Here is an 8,565-nt window from a genome sequence, read left to right as displayed (position 1 = left end):
TGAGAACACACCAAGAATTAATAAAGTATTAATAAAGTAATTTAAACACTAGCATTCTGATCTGGCTGCTTCTGCTGCTGATGTTGTGTTCTCAAGTTTGATAGGAAGTCATGTCCAAATACATTTTAAAGGCCATAGGCAGTCAGCAACAGTTAGCAAAAAGACTAAACAAGAATGTTGGGGTGTATGAAAGTATGATTACCAACCCTTACTCCTAACTATCCTTGAGTTCTTTCATTAGAAAAAAAAACGATTTCATGACTCAACCACAGATTGGAAGAAGAAGAAGAAGAAGAAGAAGAAGAAGAAGAAGAAGAAGAAGAAGAAGAAGAAGAAGAAGAAGAAGAAGAAGAAGAAGAAGAAGAAGAAGAAGAAGAAGAAGAAGAAGAAGAAGAAGAAGAAGAACTACTACTACTACTACTACTACTACTACTACTACTACTACTACTACTACTACTACTACTACTATTCCACCATGAAAGTTATTAAGTACTAGAGATACCAAAAGGAATATGGAAATGCAAAGTATTACATGGCCAGGATATTTTTAAAAATAACAGGCAAACCAGAAAACAAGACTTAGCAGTGGCTAAGAGCAGGAAAATTGGAGAAAGAGACAGAGCCACAAATTCTGGCTACACAAGAACAAACCAAATACTGAAAGAGGACTGTATAGCTAGATCCTTGGCTGATTCTCTCTCACGGCATTAAAAAGGATTAAAAAATCTAGAGAACCAGGAAAGAAAGATGAGATGGTGGTGAATATTGCCACTCTAGTTATAAGCATAATGATAAGTAAATTTGTCTTAATATACAGCTGCTGCCTTCCCCCATTTTATGCTAGTCTCAGAAAAGATCTGCAACAGACCTTTACTTAGGACTTCAAGGGCAAACAACTTGTAATAACCATACCCATCTTCAGAAAAGTCACTATTGCCAAAATATAACACTGATTTGAAAAAAAATCTTATAAGAATAAAGAACTTTAAAAGAAAAGAAAAGAAATAAAAGTCCATCTTCCCTTTTGGGGGGGGGGTCATTGTTCTGTGCCTGACTCCTGATTGGATGGATTATGTATTTATTTAGGTAGGTTTATATGCTGCTTCAGTCATGACTGACTCTAAGTTGCTTACTGAGCTCCAGATAATAATAGGATTAAAAACAATATTCAGCAATAAAAAAATAAAGTACCGAGATGTTGAGGAATAGCCATCAAACATATAAACATTCACCCTCTAGGAGGAACCATTTGGATAAAGGTATTTTTGTTGTTGTTGTTGTTGTTGGCAATGTTGTAAGTTGGTTAACATACTTTTTCTCTCTTTCCTCAGAAGATGTTAAAATGGTTGCCTAAATAATATAATTTCATTAAAAAAATACTTAAGTAGAGAAGTAACAGGCAGCTTTCTGTGAGATAAAATTATCATTATAATTAGAATAACTCATTCTCTCTCTAAGTCCGGATTCTTCTTTGGATAAAATGGAAAAAGAGAAAAGTAAGAGAGAGAGATAATATAAACAATATAAACCAGTATAAACCTTGTAAACTAAGGTTTGGTATGGCTAAGACACTAAACCAACATATTGTTTTACATTTCTTCTCTTTCTATTTTGATTATAGATTTTGCCAAAATACGAAGACAAAGAGGAAACTCCATGAACAACAACCAAAAAAAAAAAAATTACAGGAAATTTTTGTGCATAACAACTAAAAACAAGAATGTCCTCTATATATGTTATTCTTGTACTGTTCATTAAATGCACAAAACAGTATTGTTTATGGTTGAATGTAATACAGATCCCTATTTAATCCAGTGAAGTTTCATACCACTTCCAATAAAAAAGCCTTCTGAAGGAAATTTTTTACATGTTTTTGCTCAATTCATTAAGAATTGGGAATTCAAGTAATGTGTAATTTGACCTAAGTCTTCTAAGGAAATTCCAGTATTTACTATATGATTGGAATTAATAGTGCTGCTTATTAAAAAAGAGAGAGAGAAAAGAACATGAATGTGAAGGGCACCCACATTTTTAATAAAGGATGTTTAAAATTATGTAGAAGGCTAAGTTATTTTAAAATTCAGCGTATTCTTTTCTTTAACTGGTTCTTAAATAATAAAATTATAGCCCAGAAGAAAAGAAGAGGCATGAAAGCCTCGTGGATAGGAGTGTAGGATTATACTTGGTTTCAGAACAATTTAAAGCATATAGCAGGCTGTCAAAAATCTAGATTTGATCTTGTGAGGCATAGCTCATCAGCCTTTTTCATGGTCTGCTAGGTGGTTAAGAGTGCTCTTGGCCCTTGGTGCACTAGTTTCAGCTTGATAGGCCTGCTGAATGGTGATGCTACCTCAGGCCTTGTTGCACAAGCCTGAGGTAGCATCACCATTTTGAAAGCAATGGGAATAGGTATTTTTTCACAAGTCTCTTCCCACTCTGGACCTTCTTCAGTTCCTTTAAAAGCAGGACTGGCTGAGGTTCACCTCCTTAAATGTGTATTATAGTCATGAGTGATCTCAGTCTTTGGGGGTTAAGTTAGGGCAGGAGGAGCCAAATCAGGTCTAATTGTTGGAATATATGCTTAGTTCAAGTTAAACAATGGCTCCCAGGAGGAGAAGGGAATCAGCAAGAGAGATGCTGACAAGTGAAAAGAGTGTTGTTTGAGGCACAGTTTCCTGAATAGACTTGTTAAAGACCATGGCTGATGTATGCTAAGCAGGCTCAGTTGGGAGAGAAAGGACAACAGAGTCGGCACATCAGCCTCCAAGCTAAGGCATCCACTTTGATGGCTCCTTTGGAGGTAGGATGGAAAGCCAAACCTTCTCTCTCTCTCTCTCTCTCTCTCTCTCTCTCTCTCTCTCTCTCTCTCTCTCTCTCTCTCTCTCTCTCTTCTTTCTCTCTCTCTCTCTCTCTCTCTCTTCTTTCTCTCTCTCTCTCTCTCTCTCTCTCTCTCTCTCTCTCTCTCTCTCTCTCTTTCTGCCATGTAAAGATAATCAGGTTTATGTAAAGTATGTGTGCTCTTTTGACAGTCTGCACTATCTCATTAATTCAATCACACCAAACCTCATTGTTCTCCAAGTGTTTGAAATGCGGATAGGGATGGAGGCTTTTTCAATTGTGTCAATCAATGTTAACATTTTTCTCGCAGTTGCCATGGTCGGGGCCAGAGTTCATGAAAACACAGAAGAAGAGCCAACAAAACAAGAATAAAGACTTATTTGAGATACTCTTTTTAAAGGACATCTACCATGCACAAAACATGAGAAGTAAATGTAGACAAGTTTGGAGACTATGGCACACTGTGAGGAAAAAGGGGAGGAAAAAGAATTTGAAAATCAAATAGGCCTATAAAAACTTGACCCAAGAGTTTCTGGGAAAAACCTAATGAATTGCTCCCTGGTTGAACAATGTTCTTTCTTTCGTGCGTTCTTCAAGAGGACAATGCTCGATATATTATAACACATGCCACCAATGTCTTTACACTGTTGTAAGCCAGCTCAAGCCAACTGAATGCTGATTGAGGACAACAAGAGATTGTGAAGAAGTAATTCTCTCTTTCTCTGGTTGTGCTACAAACAAGCACTGGGAAAATTATTCATGCATATAAGGCCAGCAAACAGAGATGGGAGATTTGTGATGTCGTGCAGGGCGATCATGTGAATATGATTTCCTTAAAAGAAAAGACAAAAAAAGTACACCATTCACTGGTAGAAATCCTGCAACATTGTCAATTCATTTTTGTGTACAGCGTCAAACTTAATCACTAAAGGGTTTTTTTCATATTGCATAAATAAATGAATGTACATGATTACAGCAAAGAGACTTGGTGAATTATGAGTTTTCTGCAGGCTTTTCATTAAAATATTTTATTGAAATCACCTCTTCTCCAGAGTGTATTCAAAATTCTTCTATTAAGATATGTTTTTAAATGAGGCATGAAAGGTTTATGAAAGAAAAAAAGAAAGAAAAGAAAAAAAGAAAAGAAAGTTTCTGTCTGGATATACAATATAGAGGAGTTACAATTTATTAGCAGATTTATTTCAGTGTATGTTATGTTATTTTGTTTTGCCAATCTAAATGTATACTGTTTTTAATTATCCCTCCTTGCAACCTTCACTGATAACCTTATTGAATGCTCAATAATTTGTTATATTTCACTTCCAACTAAAGTTCACTAATTGTAATGAGTGTTGCGATAAAGATCCAAAATTAGGTTTGTTGAAACTGAACTTCATCAGAACACTATATCACTTCTTTGCATTGTGTTTGCATTGGTCTTGGGAATTCTGAATTATTAAACTTTTATCTATATTACTGTCTTTCACATGACCTTAGAAAATGTAGCTGAATTCCTGATTTAAGAGACAAAATTATTTATATGTATAATCTTTGGCCTTCATAATGTTAGTTTATAGCAGTTGTGCCTATAGTCTAAGACAAGGTTTCTCAAACTTGACAACTTTAAGATGTCTGGACTTTAATTGCCAGAATTTCCCAGGCACAAAGTTGTATTAGTGTTCTATGCCCTAATTCCTAATTTTATATGCAGAAATATCCTGATCAGCTCATTGGCACCACCAGCTTTTGAAATAATCACATATCCACTGGAACTTATTTTGCCATAGTAGTAGTCACAATGCCAAATTTAATGGTTGCCTTTGTGTGGCAATACAAACCTGATGCTAAATGGGAAATCAATAAGTGAAAATTATGTGCACCTTTTTGCTTGAAAGATAACCAACCAATTAAATAGTCCAATCTTTCCCTCCATATGCATTACAGAACCATGGATGCTTTGAGGAAAATAACAATTGCCAGCAAGCTTTTTGAGTTCCTTACTAAGTCTTAGCGCTCTTCAGTGGCAACTGTGTATTAGCTACATCTATGCATAGAGAAAAAAACAGAAGGAATGGAAGACTTCTCCAGCCATCACCAGTAGTCTTTCCTATAGCATCCATTGGCATTTACCATTACTTGAAGAAGTGATAATTTTCTTCATGATCATTTGTAGACTGGAGTGCAAAATAATTCTGTCCAAAAGACAATAGTGGTGGAACTGACAAACATCCCTTTTGAAACTGATAGAGATTAGGCTAGAGAGGTCAGATTCAGAACAAGCAAAAGTAGGATTTTCCACCAATTGGATGACTCTGCAGGGTCTATGACAACTCGCCACAGCCAACTTGCCATGGCCAACTCACCATGGCCAATTCACCAAGGGAAAACTTGCCACAGAACAAGAGTTATACTAATGTTGAAGAAACATTAGAATCATTAAAGAAACAGTGCCAAAGGAGAGTCAAAATGAAATGTGAATGACAAAAATTAAAATAATTTTAACTATGTTAAATAATTATATTGAATTGTTGAATTGTCCCACACCGAGTTGGTCCTGTGGCAAATTGGCTGTGGCAAGTTGACCCTGGCACGTTGGCCATGGTGAGTTGACTGTGGCGAGTTGTCCCATTCTGGACTCAGCAGTGGAAGAACAATCTACATTGCTCCCCAAAGAACTGTGCTTCACTGCAGAAGTTTGGAAGTTATGCTAAATCAGAATGAAAGAACAGGGTGCAGCAAGTAAAAAAAAATGGAAGGCAATGGTTTATGATTAGCCTTGTCTCAGGAATGATAGGTTCAAGAATGGAGATAATATGAAACAAATGGCTAATATGGAAGAATTCTGATTCACTCAAAATACACATATCTAGCCAGATATTAAAGCTTTGCTTTATCCTTGTGCTGTAAAAAGGCCCTAAATGTTATTGAAAGCAAATGTAAATAAGGTTCTTTTCAGCTGAACATTTGTCTTCAACCAAAGGGCCTCCTTTCCTTCTTGACCTACTGAGATTTGCTGTTTATGGAATTTATTTCCTATTAATGACTTTGTGTTTTTTTTAAACTGCCTAAGATAGAGGGGGAGTGCACGGAACCCGGAGGCGCAAATTCTAAAAATAGCTCCGTCTGTCCCAGATAGAGGTATTCCTATAGCAGTAACAGTACTGAGTTATTGATTTGCATGGATGTGAAGAGCGAAAGTGGAGATAAATTTGGATTAGCAAGCAAAACTGAGCCCTGTTGTTAACTGGCACTTGATTCCATTAGACTGTGTCGGATTGTTAAAAATGCTAACATTATGTGTGACTATTCATTTTCATCACCTGCTCTTGATTAATCCAGCCCTAAATGGCATCTGCAGACCCTGCAATCTCATACTACTTAATTAAATTAGCAACACATTTGTCTCCCCCGTTTTCCTATCAAAGAGTTGTGCTCAGGAGAAATAAAACCTTTGTTCACTGCAATGCCGTATAATTTACACTCTCCTCCCCCCCCCTCCCGCCCTTCTTCTTCCAGCTCCTGGCTCAGATGCTAAATTGTAACTGGTAATAGGAAGCTATTAGCTCTAGTGAAGCGTGTCAAAGGAGTTAGGAGTCAGAGGAATCCAGGTCTGAAAAAAAAGGGAGGCCCTGGCGCTTATGGAACAACCGGGTCAGAATTCGAGATTTGGGATTACATTGTACCGAGAGGCATTCATTTGCTGAATAAAACCAAGATGACCTTTATGCTGCTGGAGGTGGGTGAGACGCAAAAAGGGAGATGGTTCAGGAGGTGCAAGGAAGAGAAATAGAGAATATTGACTGGGACGGGGTGGAGTAAGGTAGAGGAGAATATCTCTCCTCCAAAAAGAAAGTGCAGGTTGAATTGAACTGGATCAATTTCCTTACAGTGAAAGCTTCAGGCCAGGGGTGGAGATGGAAGCAAAGGGGGGGGGGACTGAAGGAGAGATATAAGCTAAGTTTATAAAAATGATAAATATTGTAGAAAACTATTCCTTTCCTCCTTCATAATAAAAGAATTTGAACTCCCGATTAAATTGATTAGAAGCAAGGCCAAGGGACAAAAGTTAATATTTTACAGAATGTAATTAAGTGATAGAATATATTAGTACAATGCATAATGACAAAGTCACTCTCTGAGATGACTTTTCAAAAAAAAAAAAAAAGAGGAACAAGATGAAGCATGGCTCTAGCAAGAGCTATTACTAGCCAGGGTTGATAACACATGAGAACCAGACATAATTTTGGCATCTAGGGCAGCATTCCAGTGCCAATGTCATCTATCCAGATGCATCTAGGAAGATGCTGGAGCATCCCTCATTGTTATTAGGTTTGCTACACAAGTTTGTCATATTCATGATACTGAAGTGCCATCACCCGGAAGTGCTTCATCTGCTCAGAATTAAAAGATGGCACCGTATGTGCATTGCCAATAAAGAGTAGGAGGCCAAAATCAGATGCACAGAAATTTTTGAGTATTAATCTCCCAAGAGGAGGGGTACCTATAGTTCTCTACAAGTTGCTGAGTTACAGGTCAAGACATCAGTTACTAACGTCCCCTTATAAGAAGATGGAAATATTTTGATGGAAAAATGAACATATTAGGACAGAGACATTCAACCAATTCTAGATAGAATCCACAGAATGCAGTGATGCTGATGGGAGATAAAATGAACCCCTATTTCTTTTACATCTCAGTTAATAAAGTACTATTGATTTTGTCTTTCAGATTCTAAACAGTGTGGCACAAAATTATTTGAAGAGCTGCCTGATTTCATCAAAAACTGATGGAATATAATTGCTGCTAGAGATCTCTACTTCTTGGGAAGCTCTTCCTTCATCTTTTTTTCTTTTTTTCTTTTTTTCTTTTTTTTCTTTCTTTTTTAATCATTTATTTGACTGACCTAGGCATATACTTGAATGCTTTGAAAGTTTGCAGCTATTACAGCTGCTGTTTAGGTTTAAATATTTCATTTTTGCTTTCTTTCAACATCAGTAGAAAAGAGATCTTGAATTAGGGGTAATGCTAGGACAAAGTGAAGATAGTGATGCCCCACATGTGTAATACCCAAAACTTCTTCATTTTCCAACAAGAATATTGATCATGATTGATGTGCCCTGTGCTGATGTGTCCTGTGCTGCAATGCCTCTACTTATTTTACCACTGTACCACCAAATAGACATTTGTAGCCACATTGACTCATCTAGGACCATCAATCACTATGTGCCTCCCAGTAGATGGAACATTATTGGTGAATAATAAATATCATCCATGAAATGCACTGCCACAAATGTGGTCATATGATCACCACTTGCAACCTTCTCTTCCAGCTTTCAGCAAGCAAGGGCAATGGGAAATCCAGAAGGAGGATTGCAAATGGCAATCACACGACATCATACTTACTGTAACAATCGCATGAGATTCACTTAACAATAGCAACTGGAACTGCTGCAATTGCCGGTATAAATTGCACAGTCATGTCACTTAGCAACATAGTTACTGGTCCTAGTTACCGTCATTAAGTGAAGGTTACCTATAGAGTATTCTTTACAATAGTTCTACAAGGGGATTCAGAACTGCAACCTAAATAGTGATGTCTGAGGTTGAAACACCAATAGCAGACCAATGCTCAAGATGCTTTCTCTTAGCATCCCAAGTGCCCACCACCACCTCCTGCCCACCAACCCTTCCTTCTCCTCCTCCAGTCCCAAAACAAAAAGATTACCT

The sequence above is a fragment of the Crotalus tigris genome, unplaced genomic scaffold, assembly GCF_016545835.1.
Source record: "Crotalus tigris isolate CLP2741 ecotype Arizona unplaced genomic scaffold, ASM1654583v1 scf7180000024391.5723578, whole genome shotgun sequence".
In the NCBI taxonomy this organism is placed as follows: Eukaryota; Metazoa; Chordata; class Lepidosauria; order Squamata; family Viperidae; genus Crotalus; species Crotalus tigris.
The sequence above is the reverse complement of the archived record's forward strand: the minus strand, read 5'-3'. Positions refer to the sequence as shown.